A 14,749-nucleotide genomic window follows, 5' to 3' on the forward strand; every position below is an offset into this window, starting at 1 on the left:
ATTCTGGGAAAATAATAGTTAAGAATAAACAGAAAACCAGAATACTTATACAACTGGTAAATAAATGGACCTTTAGTTAAAATTTTCACAAAAGATAAGTGCCAGTTCCAGATGGTTTTACAGGTGAAATTCTACCATATAGTAAACGGAAAAGATTATTTAAGTATTATATGAAGTCTTGTGGACCACAGAAAAAGAGTGAATATTCTCCAATCCAATCTATGAGATGAATACAACCTTGACAACAAAACATATCAAGGATGATCCTAGAAAGGAAAATTATAGGCCATTCTCATGCATAAGCATTAATAGGAAGATTCTAATAGCAAATTAAATCTAATAGCAAACGAAATGAAGTAAGGGACAGAAACATAATGAACCATGACTAAATTGCATTTATTCTTGGACTGAAAGGTGGTTAAGTATAAGAAAACTTATAAATACAGTTTATTACCTGACTGATTAAAAAGAAATCATATCATCTTAAAAGATGACAAAATTCAACAGCCTTAGGATTAAGACAAAGTGAAAAGATACTTTCAAAATTTAGGACAGTAAGGGAACTTCTTAACCTGACAAATGGTGTCTACCAAAATATCATTCTCAGTAGAAGGAATGTTGGAGATATTTCCTTAAAATTGGGAATAATCCAAGGAAATCAACTATCATTACTTCTCCTCAACTTTGAGGGTCCTAGCCATGCAGTAAAATAAATAGATGCATAAGTATTAGACAAACTACCACCACAATAAAACAACAACAACAACGTTAGGAATAATGTGAAACTTGAAGCAAATCAAAATTTAGCAAGATTTGCTTCAAAATTTAGCAAGATTGGCTGGGTGGAGTGGCTCATGCCTATAATCCCGGCACTTTGAGAGGCTGAGGCAAGTGGATCACGAAGTCAGGAATTCGAGACCAGCCTGGCCAAGATGGTGAAACATCTCTACTAAAAATACAAAAATTAGCCTGGTGTGGTGGCTGGCACCTGTAATCTCAGCTACTTGGGGGGGCTGAGGCAGAGAATTGCTTGAACCCGGGAGGCAGAGGTTGCAGTGAGCTGAGATTGTGCCACTGCACTCCAGCCTGAGTGACAGAGCGAGACTACCGTCTCAAAAAAAAAAAAAGGATACTAAATATATTAGTTTTCTATTGCTGCTATAACGAAGTGACAGGAACTTGATGGCTTAAAACAAAAAACATTTAAATTATTACAGTACTGTAGGTTAGAAGTTCAACACATACCTCTCTGGGCTAACATCAAGGTGTTTGCCAGAGTCACGTTGCTTTCCAGGGGCTCCAGTGGAGGATCTGTTGTCCAACTTCTAGAGGCCACTCACATTCCCTGACTGGTGCCCTGCTTCGTCCACCTTCAAAACATTCTGAAGTTACACATCCCTCTGACGACAGTTGGAAATGCTCTTTGCTTTTAAGGAAGCATGTGATTGGATTGGGCTCTTGCATCTAATCCAGGATCACCTCCCCATTTCAAGGCCTTTAACCTGAATCCCATGTGCAAAGTCCCTTTTGCCATGCATGTAAGAAAACATATTCACAGGTCCTGGAGACTTGTGGATATCTTTGAGTGGGCTACTATTTGCCTACCACACTGGTAAAAAAGAAAAATACTTTAAAAAATCAATTATATTTCTACATAAAAGTCACAATTGAAGACAAAATTTTAAAATTATACAATAGCAAAAGTAGTTAAAAGGTAACTTTCCATTACTTAATAGTATACATCTACCAAAAAATGTGCAAGACTCAAATGGAGAAAACTCACAATGATGTCAGCTTTTTTACAAACTGAAAATGCCAACATGTATTTTAATATTTATATGAAGGCATATGAAAGGACCAAATAGGCAAGACACTTCTGGAAGACAGTAAGTTAGATGGATTTATCCTGCTAGATGCTGATTGTCTCTTATTACAAACTATATTAAGATAGTATGGAAATGGTGTAGAGGTAAATGAATTGACCAATGAAACAAAAGAAAGAGCCCAGGGACAATTTTGTCCAATGGAATAAAATAGGGAGTCCAGAAACAAACAGGCTCATGGAAACTTGATATAGGATAGAGGTGGCATTGCAGATCATCGGTACTTGAGGCTTAGGATAAAATTCTATCCACACATTTAAACAGTATTACATTTCTCAATTTATACCTGAAGGCAACATTGAAAGGTAGATAATATCAAGAACATGCGGAGACCCCTTGGCACTGCTCGTGATCATGTAAACTAGTGCGAGCATCTGGAAAGTAAACTGGTTATATTTCAGCTGCCTAAGAAACCTGTATGGGGACGTGCATTGCAACACTGTTTGCTAGAATCAGGAGACAGGGACAGGCTGTGGTTCCATCACTGAGAGAATGAATAAGCAATGTGGAATAGGGCCGCGGGTTGCCAAAGGTAGCAGATACCATACAGGAGGCCCAGTTAAGTTTCAATTTTAGAAAGATAGTTTTTAATGCAAGTGTGTCCCAAGTATTTAAATTTTTTAAAAATTTCACTTTTAGTTTAGATTCAGAGGGTACATGTGCAGATTTGTTGCACAGATATATCGCATTATACTGAGGTTTAGGGTATGAACGATCCCATCACCCAGGTAGTGAGTACAGTGCACAATAGGTAGTGATATGGTTTGGCTGTGTCCCCACCCAAATCTCATCTTGAATTATAGTTCCCATAATCCCTACGTGTCCTGGGAGGGACTAGGTGGAGATAATTGAATTGTGGGGGCAGTTTCCCTCATACTGTTCTAGTGATAATGAGTAAGTTTTCATGAGATCTGATGGTTTTATAAGGGGCTTCCCCCTTCACTTGGCTCTTAATTCTTCTCCTTGCTGCTGCCATGTGAAGAAGGGCATGTTTGCTTCCCCTTCTGCCATAATTGTAAGTTTCCTGAGGCCTTCTCAGCCATGCCAAACTGTGAGTCACTTAAACCTTTTTCATTTATACATTACCCAGTCTTGACTATGTCTTTATTAGCAGTAAGAATGGACTAATATAGGTAGTTTTTCAGTTTTTCCCTGCTTTCCTCTCTTCCCCCTTTAGTAGTGTCTATTGTTCCTATCGTTATGTCTATGTGTACTCAATGTTTATCTCCCACTAATAAGTGAGAACATTTGGTATTCGGTTTTCTGTTCCTGTGTTAATTCACTTATGTCCCAAATATTGCACATCTAAATCATTTGTTGTTATCTGAAATTCAAATTCAATTAGGCATCCTATATTTTATCTGACAACCTTAGTAAGGGCATATTGAGGATTCTGAACAACTAGATGTTTGAGGAGTTAGGAGGAAACACTTTTGTATTGCTTATACAAAATACTTACAACTCCACAAGTATTCTTTATGAAAAATTCATTTTAATAGTGTCTTCATAATGACATGAGAGAAGGAAACACAGGCATCATGCGTGTCCATGTTTGAAGAAATATTTTTAAACATTTAGGGTGTAATTATTTAAAAAGCCTAAAAAGTTGGATTCCTAACTCATATCATAGCTGAAAACAAATTCAAGATGGAATAAACATTTAAATAAAACAACAAGAACAATAAACAACTATTAACCCAGAAGTTATAAAGACAAATCTGATTAAATAAAAAACTGAATAATGTCTATACAGGAACAAAATACCATAAGCAAGAATAAAAGTAAAACCTGATGACAATTTTTGCAAAACACATGATAGGGGGTGAATTTTCTTAATTCACAGAGTACTCTTAAAAACCAACCAGCATGTGCTGAACAGGTAATTCACAGAATAGCAATACATATATAAAATATGCTTAAATAAACAGAAATTAGAGATAGAGACATTTCTTTGGAAAAATATGAAAAACAATGCCTGGTATTCAAGAGGGTGTGGAGAAACAAGCACATTCACGTTTTTGGTAGCTATGTAAATTGGCACATGTTTGGGAGAACAATTTGCCTTTGATACATATATATATATAAAAGCTTAAAATTCGCAAGTGTAACATCAGTTACTTCTACTTCTAGGTATTTCTTTGACTGGTATAATCAGAACCAGGCAGAGAAGTCTTATAAAAATGTTCATTGCAGAATAATTTATAATAGCAAAAAATTGAAAAAAGCCAAATGTTCACCTTTGGAGGATTAAATAAATTAGGCAGCCTATAATCTTAAGCTAGTAAACAAATACTATCTAGCCATTACAAATAATAAAATATGTATTGACTTGAAAAGCTAGCCATAATATGTTAAAAATGAAAAAACTAGATTTGTATTTTATAGTGTGATTTAACCTACCTAAAGAAAAAAAGTAGATATGAATGTTTGAATATGCAAAGAAAATATCTGAAGGCCATAAACCAAACCAAAAGCTACCTCTGAAGTATGGTACTGATGGAAGAAATAGGGACTTTTGCTTTCAATGTATATAACTTTGTATTTTAAAAAAATCATGATTTATCCCTTCCTGCCAAAAAATCACTGTATTTAAACAAAAAGTTAACAACAAAACACATTTAGGTTATAAGCTATTACAGAGCATGAATACTGTACAACCCATTCAACAATTTAATTCAGCATTTTTTGAATGATCGCTAATTCTCAAGAACCATGCTGGGAAGTTTGCATAACAACAACAAAAAGTGAACTATTGCCCCACTGTCACTGAGCTAACAGCTTAGTAGCTGCATGTTAATCTCATCAATACTAATATTATTTAGTGTAAAAATTGGGGCGCCCACCAAGCACTGTGCTGGCACAAAGGATGAAATGATGAACTCCACTTGAACAATTAAGGTTTCACATAGAAAATGTTTTCCTTGCATCATAAGAGTATTTGTTCTAGGACCTGATTTTTCCCTACTTATACTTTAACGAATTGGTCTAAAACTTGTTCATGGTTGCTGGCAGAAGACATAAGACTCCTGGGTCAGAAGCAAAGGACTTCTTTACCCACTGCAGAGCAAGCAACATGAGTATCAGCACATACATCAGTTTCCCTGTCTCCTAAGTTCACTGGGGCAATATCATGGGCCTTGCATTCTGGGAATACTCAGCAAAAGGTGTAGGGAGATGAGAAATTGATCAACAAGTATCTCCCAAGAAAGAGTGAGCAGGAGAAAGCCCTCTTGAAGGTGTAGGCACATGAGACTGGCCCTATAGGAGGAAGAGCAAAAATGAGAAGGCAGGCAACGTAGCAAGAAATGGACCTGAATAGGGAAGCAAGGACCACATTCTGGCTTTCTCAGAAGACTCAGCTTTGCCCTGTATAGGTTGGAAAGCCACCAAAGGTTTTTTGTTTGTTTTATTTCATTTGATTGAGCTATACAAGATTGCTGGTTTTGTAGGTCAGAAACAATTGAATAATGATAATTTCATATCTCTCAACCTAATTTCACTAATGCAGGTTGGAAGATGAATAAGGAAGCAGGGACAGGGAAAGATGATTCATTTCTTTATCTCTATTTTTAGCATAGTGATGCCTGATGAATATTATAGTGACTCAGTGATGTCTACTGAATGAATGAATGAATATGGAGGATTGTTTTCTAGAAAAACATGAATATTGTGGTTAGTTTTCAGCTCTCTTGAGGATCATTGAAGCCATGAAGATGAAAACCTGCACATACACAGTTTATATTGTTTCATTGTTTCAAATTCAGTGAATCAACCCATGAAATATGTGCCACACTTTTGGAAACTGAGACTCTGGAGAGTTTGTTGAATATAGTAGCTAATCCTGTGTACTCTGGTACCAAAGGTCTTGAATTTACATTTCAGCTATTTCTAGTAATATAATCTTTCAGTAACACAGTTTCTTCATCTGTAAAATGAGGCTGATGGTTTACTCTCCTCTTGGGGTTATGAGGATTACATGAAACATCCTATGTAATGCAGTTAGAACAGTCTTTGGGATTATTAATGTACTGTTATTATCAATGAAGATTGGTTGAAACTGGTGAGAAATAAAAGTTGCCCCAAATACCCAGTGGAAGGCCTGTGGAAGTGAGGTCACAACGTGGAATCACTCAGTGTGAGAGTAGGACAATTAAGGCTTGGTTTTTGTGTACTTGTGTGTGAGTATTGAAGTAGCTTGCCTCTCTAAGAGGGGCCAGTGTGTCTCAGGCAGCTGAAATGGATGAGACCAGGATTAACAAGAAGGGAGAAAAGAAAAGCTTAGAGTATCAGCACGATTGCCAAACTCTGTGTGTACAGTTGACTCTGGAACTCTGCTGGGGTTTGGAATGCTGCTTCCCCAGCACCCACACTTTCAAAAATCCACACATAACATTTGACTCCCCAGAAACTTAACTACTAATAGCCTACCATTGACTGGAAGACTTATAATATCATAAAGAGTAAATTAACACATATTTTATATGTTATATGTATTATATACTGTATTCGTACATTAAGCTTGAGAGGAGAAAATGTTATGTAGAAAACCATAAGGAAGAGAAAATATATTTACTATTTATTAAGTGGAAGTGGATCATCACAAAGGTCTTCATCTTCATGGTCTTCCTGTAGAGGAGGAGGAGGGAAAAGAGGAGGGATTGGTCTTGCTGTCTTAGGGGTGGCAGAGCTAGAAGAAAATCCACCTGTAAGTGGACCTGTGCAGTTCAACTCAAGGATTAACCGTACAGATTTCATCTGTTCCTGAGCTTTCTTTTGGATCTTTCCATCTCGAAGGGGCTGGATAACTGCAGCTTAGCTCGATTTCCTTTAGGCCTTCAGGGGTGAGTACTCCAAACTGAAGAGCACACAGTTTTCACATTTCAGAGTTATGACCTAATTATGTTATTTCTCATGTTCAGAGCAAAATGACATTGATCTTTTAAAGTCAACTCTACTCAATCAAATCTAAGTAGAAGTTTAGGTGAGTGCTGGGCCAACAATTTAGATAATCCAGGCTGCAGCATTTTCTATGGCCTGAATTATGTAGCAGAGCTGTTTACGTAGCCCTAAATTCATCAGATGCCACCTAATCCTTCACTTGGCTTTGTCTTGCTGATTGACTATATTCTCTTATTTTATGGTTTATTTTATAAGATTATTTCTTAATATTTGCATTTGCCAGTCAGCTTCAGCACTTCAGACCATCCCTTGTCAACCCAACATATTTATTCAATTTGCCCCTTTCTGGGATGAATATTTGGTTATGCTTTCCTGCCCACACAGCTAACCCTTTTACTTATTCCTTGATCCTCCCTGGTGATGGTTATTGTACTTCCCAATTCACTTCACATACTTCCCAGGGTTTGTATGAAGGTTCAGTTTAAAAATATTTCTTTCTATGTGCACCACAGTTTGTAAATACTTACGTTCTTAACTTGAGTTTGTATGAAACAGGCTAAGGGATAAAGCCCAGCCCCAACAAAGTAAACGCACCAACAAATTTGATGGCCACAGTATGCTTTTTGTGCACACTACATTTTGGTGCATCCATAGGAAGTCAGCAAATTGTTGCCCCTTTACTGTAGACTCCTTTGCAACCAGATAAAAATGGGGGTCTTTGGGCTGAGTAAAAACAAAGAACATAACCTAAGGCAAGTCACGAAGAAGCAATTTCAGAGCCATAGAAATTCTAACTGAGGCCAAAAGGGATGATTTCTAAGGCTTAGCATGGTTATTGGCCTCTTGCAATGTTAATAGCATGCTTAAAAGCCAGTAGCAAAAAAAGAGGGTGATGTCACTTTAACCAAAGGAGTAAGGCTGACAGGCTTAGCGCTGGCCAAGTGTAAAGTAGAAAGCCTAGCAAAAAATAATTGAAGCCCCTGCGAAATATTTCAATTTTTTTATTGATTGAAGGCAATTATCCCTTAATTGCATATTTAAATGAGGTATTAGGAGGTTTAACTAAGCAATGCCTCTTAATTGCTGCTGCACACTAGGTGTCACAGATTGTGTTTATTTCATATGTTAATTAAAGAGAAAGGGGTATTTTATTTTATTGACTGCAAGGTTCTCTAAGGCTGTGTTGTTTAGGACAAAGTACATCTCAGGTGTTTATCGCACGCTGGGTATTAATATCATCATTAGTGAGAGGTTAAAGTTTTTTAATGAAGAGGTGCATCTCCATTTTATGTGTTTGCAGCCACACAGGCATCTGTAAAATGGGGGAGGTAGGAAAGCCCCAAAATCCCACAGAAACAATTATCTTTATGAAAGAAATATTGAGCCCCTTCCTCAACAATAATAAAGCAGAGTGCAAGTTCTGGTATAAACAGGAAAAACAACTCCAAATTATTAAAGAATTAGGATTGTTACATGAAGCCCTGGTGGCCTGTGGGTGCTATGTTTGTATTATGAGCAGCAGTGGTCCATGTATTAATTTGCAAGTTGCTGCATGATTCTGTGATAGCAAAGGGCATTACTGCATGTTAACAGAGTAGGTAGAGATCTTTTATAAAAACCCACATTTCCCCTTGAAACAATATAAGATTCTTAATGAGAAAGCTGTTCGTAGGCCCCTGTATTTGGAGGAGGTTTAATACCCTATGATACTGAATGGGGCAGTAAGAAAGGATTAAGCATCACTTTCTAGACTGCTTTATTTTTACATGGTATAATGCAATGATCATAATTTTAAAAAATAAAGTTAGTATTCACAGCTGTCTCAGACTGACCCATCTGGCTCCTCAGACAGAAAGGAGACTGCAGAGCACATCAAATAGAAGTGGGCGCATAGAAGGGCTGTTAGGAGCCTCTTTAAACTCTACACTCTATTATGGTAAGAGTAAACATTTATAGCAAATAATAGCAAAAATATCATTCAATTGATTTTCTTTCCCTATCTCAGAAAAACAGATCAACGAAAGGAGTATTTAATATTTCTATGGCTTATTCATCTATTCATGCACCTAACAAATATTTATTGACTTTCTTCCTAGACAGCGGTCAGAAGTGGGAGTTTAGTGATGGGTAAAATACACAAGGCCCCTTCTTTTGTGGTGCTTATGGTTTATCAGACACAGGAACGTGAAACAACCACACAGATCACTTGATTGTTCCCAACAGTGAAGGGTCAGTGCAGAGAGCTGTAAAGCATCTAATGGGAAGGTTGACCTCATCTGGAGTGGTGGGTGGGTAAGAAGTGATACCCCTATGTTTAGACTGAGGCTTAAAGAACTTGGATTGTGGGTGGCTTATTAAGATGTTCTAATGCCATTTTGAAACCAAGTTATTTCCTTCAAAAACCCTCAGTGACAATTATATTATTTATTGGGTTTTATATAGATTTTAATGATTTTCCTCAATCAGTAGGAATAATATTGTGTGCTTTATTGAAATGCTTTCATAGCTATCTGAATCTAGAACTGACAAAAAAAAATTTAACCAAAAGTTATTTGCTAAGTTTTCTATAGACAATAGATGTTGTTTGTATCTTTCTCTCATAAATAGTCTGTGAACAAATAAAATTTAAAGCAGTTGAAATGTTTCAAGCAATTGGAGAAGGAAAATTCTGTAGGAGAAAACTCCTGTCTTGCCTTTAAGAAAAAATTTTGGACTGGCAAAAAGCTTTGTGTTATGAAGGATAGTTCCAATTTACAGGCTCATGAGCTTATGAGTGGCATTTGCTTCAATCCTTATCTTTATGTTACAGCTATGGCACCCACATATGATAAGTCTTCACTGGCAGAATTTTGAAAAAGTAATTCCAATGCAGTGAATATAAAAAGTGCTATCAAGGAAAAATATTTTTTCTTCCCCGGAACAGAAACCATTATTTAAGCTGTTAGATGCCTCAGGGTTCTATTCATACAAAATCCATCCCTGCAGTCAAAACATATTCTTTTTCTAAAGATTTCATATATATGTGTATGTTTGTGGATATGTACTTTATGCACGTGTGTGTGTGTGCATGTGTGTGTATGTGTGTGTGTAGGTAGATATATTTCTGTGATTGAGACCATGGCTTTCCCAAATGTTCATAATGAAGAGATAATTATTTTACTACAGTACAGGTTTGGTAGGGTTGTATATGCTCAAATGAAATTAAGTATAATAATTTTTCAGTTATTCTGAAGCAGACCGATTTGCACTCGGAGACTAATTTGGAGTTAGGCAGCTGGAAGGGACTCTATGCAGATTTTCACCCCCAATAGAATGCTACACATTCATGAAGACTAAACTGAAGCTCAGAAGAAAACCATAGAGCACAATTGGTGATCTGTCTTTTTTCATAAAGAACAGGCTAGGATGGTTTATTTTTAAAAAGAAAAAAAAGAAGGTCAAAGTGACAGGAAAAATAATTCAGGTAGGTCTTCCTAACTGAAAGGAATCATCTATTAGGAGATGAGAAACAGATCAATATCAGTTTTCTAACTTCAGCTCTGGTGGTAGATATAGGTTTTGTTATGCTTATTCAATTTGGGGGCCTTTTTATAAAAATAATACATAAGCATTTTACTTCTGCAAAATGTATAAAAATCTATATGATTTCATGAGCACACTGCTGGGGTCCCTGTCAGGGCCTTGGAGGAAGCACTAAGGGCCTTGAGGCTGAGCCTCAGTGCTTTCATGACACCGTCACCTCCATTCTGCTTATCTCTGTACACAAAGAATGCTCAAGTGTTTAGTATAGGCTTAAATTTACGTTTACATTTTTAGCATCTGGATTTTAGGAAAAGTTTCTTAGGAGAATAAAATGAAGATGCTAAAATGTGTGCTATAGGAGATTAAAATGATACAATATCAAGCAGGACCCAAGTCTTGGAGAATGACATTTTAGTGTTTACTAAAGAATTTACATTACAACTCAGAATGTCCATAACATTAATGATGTAACAGTTACCGATTCAAATCCAAATGATGAACAGATCCTACACCTTAAGGATGTTCTTTAATAATAAGTTGAAGGAAAAGGCATATTTTGAATATGTGGCATTTCATACACTCCATTCTAAAAGGATCTTGGATATTGTCGACTGTCTTTTTTGGCAATTTTGGAAACTGAATAAACCCAAACTGAGCTTAGGTATAATTGGCTGCACAACATACAATCTCAACGATCTTCTTTTAGGGAGAGCTGGAACCTGACTTCTGGCTTGGTGGGGCAATCAGAAGCCGGCAGCATATTCAGGGGACAGAGCAGATTACTAACCCACACATAGGCAACCTGGAAAGGAAAGTCTATTGTGTGTGGTCCCTGAAGTGGGTAAGCCTACAAGAATCCCCAGTTGTCAACTAATAGCCATGAAGTAATGGATAGGTAATCAGCTTGTTTTAGGATATCAGAACTTCCATTCTTAAGGGCAAGGACATGCCATAAACTAAAAGAGGTCAGTTTTCCATGTTAAGACTTGCATGGCCCAACGAATGAATGAAATCATGCATTCATTCATCCCCTGGGAATACAGGGGTGAGCAAAACAGGTAAGGTTCCTTTCTTTATGAATCAAATATAAATACTGACAAGTATTGAATAGTAAGCTGTGATAAATGCCACAAAAGAAAAGTGCCAGGTGCTATGAGAGTATTTAACAGGAGACCTAGTTGAATCTGTTGTCGTTGTTTTTGTTTTTAGAATTTGTGTGTTTGTGGTGGGCCCTTTAAGTTCACTTTTTTAGTATTTTTCTCCCCTGGGCCATCAAAAAAGGCATCACATTAGAGATCCTCAGGGTCTTGCTCAATTTATGCCCTGAGAGCACAGGTACACTTAGAGACTTGAGCTAGAAATGTCCTGGGAATTGAGGCTTTTATAGAGATGCTGAGCAGTTTGAGGTTTAGCTACATCAGAGCTACTGTAGGCTAGCTGTCCGGGGGCTTTGCAAGAGAAAGGAGATCAGCAGTTAGAGGAATTGACCCCAAGGGACAAGGCATTGTTCTGGAAGTCCGGTATTTCCAGTCTGAAAACAGGTGTAAGTGGAAAATGGCAGTTAGAGAAATACATCTTCTGGATGTTTTCACTCCTCAGAAGAGTTTCAACGAGCAATTGGGGCCATGATCTGGACAGTCTGAATGAGGTTTTTGTTTGTTTGTTTGTTTTTTGTTTTGCTCTTTTCCTCTGTGGACATTAGCTCCCTGAAAGTAAGCTCTGAGAATTAGAAGTAGAAAACCCTGACCACTGAAAGTGAATTGCTTTGGGGCCTTGAGCCGTTCACACTCATTTAAAGGAGTTTCTTTCTGTTTTGAAGCTTTGTCATCCACAGTGTGTTGGCTTTTGTCCCCAGAGAAGCAAAATGGCTGCTGCAGAGGCAGGCAGCACTCCTTACACAACGGCAGCAGGAGGCTGGTGAAAGGCATTTCATTAGAATGTGTGCTGTTTGAGGGCAGGGCTTTGAGGGTCTGGTTCATTGCTGTGTGCCCAGCGCACAGTTCCGGGCACGTGGTAGGTCCTTGCTATTTATCTGTGAAATGAATGACTGAATAGGTTACTCTTTCGTTTAGTACTATTTCCTCTTGAAACAAAACTTTTAGAACCCAGAGGTTGGCAGCCCTTCCTGCCAAGAGCAGTATAATGATTCTAATGTCCTCAATGTCCAACTCTGGAATCGATGCTTCCATCAGCATATTACTCACTAAGTCCTCCACTTCCTGATGCTTTTTAATAATGGTTGTTTATTTAAGAAACTGTTGCTATGTAAGCAAAGGAAGGATTGATATTTATCAATAACTAACAGTAATATGCTGAATTTCAATTAAAGGTGAGTGGCAGAAACAGGGAAAAAACAGAGTGCTCTAAAATATAGTCCAATGCAGGAGAAGTTTTGGTGAATGAGCTGGAAATGTTCATCAGATGTCTGGCTTACTTAATTAAATTAGCATTGTGGTTAAGAATACAGACTCAGTTTTAAGAGATCATGTGATCCATAGAATCTTTAAAATGTTGCAAATACCATGGTCCAGGGGTGGGGGTTATATTGCGTATCCAATTATATGCAATATTATATATAACATCTAGTTGCATTGTATTTTAAATATGCAGTTTCTAAATTTAAAATTACATTTTTAAATGGAATGGTTACTTAGCTGTCACATTGTGATTTTTAAACATTTTATCAGAGCACTGGAATGCCCTTCTGTGTGCAGATGAAATTGGCCATCTTTCAGGTTTCATTCACTGAAAATAAATATTAATATTTAATTTATATTAAGAATTACTTTATTAGTGTTAATTAAATAACTATTTAGTTTTTAAAAAGATGTCACATAATTAGGGATATCCAAATCAAAATCACAATGAGATCCCACTTTACACCCCCTAAAATGGCTAAATAAAAAAGAACAACATTGGCAAGAATGTGAAGAAATTGGAGCCCTCAGACATTCCTGCTAGTGGGAATGTAAAATAGTGCAGCCACTTTGTAAAGTAGTTTGGCACTTCATTAAAATGTTAAATGTACATTTACCACGTGACCCAGCAATTCTGCTACTAGCCATATACACAAGAGAAATGCAAACATAAAAGCTTGTAAATAAAAGTTCATAGCAGCACTATTCACAATAGCCAAAAAGTGAAGGCAACTCAAATATCCATCAGCTGATGAATAGATAAATTAAATGTGGTATATCCATACAATGTAATATTATTCGACCATAGTAAGGAATGAAGTTTCAATGCATGCTATGCCATGGATGAACCTTGAAAACATTATGCTGAGTGAAAAAAGCAATCACAAAAGGCCACATATGGTATGATTTCATTTGTGTGAAATGATCAGAATAGTCAAATTCATAGGGAAAGAAAGTAGATTAGTGGTCGCCAGAGTCTGGGGGTGATCAGGGAGTGGCAGATAATGGATTTGGGTTTCTTTTTCAGGGGATGAAAATGTTCTATCATTAGTTACTGGTGATGGTTGCATAACTCTGTGAATATACTGAAAAACATTAAATAATGCACTTTCAAGAAATGAATTTTACGATATGTGAATTATATCTCAGTAAAACTATTATTAAAAAGATGCTTACAATTCTTGACTGTTTCTAGAGTGTGAGCTGGTCTTAAATTGGGAATAAAAAAGATTTGGGAGACTTTTCACTCCACTTTTCCCTCATTCCTTATCTCTGCTGTTCACATCCTATACTTGAAGGAAGGAGAGAGAGAGAATGAGAAAACTAAAGGAGAAGAAAATATGGTACATTCTGGAGAATGTCTCACTGTTTTAGAAGAAAGTGACTGAAATTATATAACGGCAATAAAGAATTCAAGGTATATTTCAACTACACCCAAAATCTCAGTATGATGGCTTCCTTTGGCATGGAGAAAAATATCATAATTCTTTTTTAAAATATAAAATGAAAGCAATTAAGCTTTACTAGTGTTTAGAATGTCTACTTACATTAAATTTATAAATAAATATATATGTGTCAAGGGTCCATGCTTACAAACTTTTTCTTCATAAATGTGCACAATAAAAAAAGTTGATGAAAAGTTTGGAGACCATTATCTTAGTCCATGACATTGTAGGAAACAGTAGCCTTTCAAGATTAAGGGCAGAGACTGGGCAGAGACTTGGCAATCTGACAGCCCCGAATTCAAACTCAGCCCATGCTCTGTAACTTTAAGTTATGTGCTTCCTGAAGCCTATCATCAGTCAGTGTCCAATCAGGAAAACACCAACTAGTTCAACAGAGGGAATGAAATGTGGGGAACTATGTGAAAAGGTGTTAGAGGGGCTAAAAGTTCAGTAAGAAATCGTGAGGCAGCACCAAGATTTGCACTGCTAGTACTAGAGGGAGAAAAGGATGAGAGATAGTTTTAACAGGGACCAGGATGGAGAGAGAGAGTGAGGACCCTGGAAGGGAGGAGCCGTCCAGCAA

This window comes from Macaca nemestrina, chromosome 19 (assembly GCF_043159975.1).
Source record: "Macaca nemestrina isolate mMacNem1 chromosome 19, mMacNem.hap1, whole genome shotgun sequence".
NCBI classification, from domain to species: domain Eukaryota; kingdom Metazoa; phylum Chordata; class Mammalia; order Primates; family Cercopithecidae; genus Macaca; species Macaca nemestrina.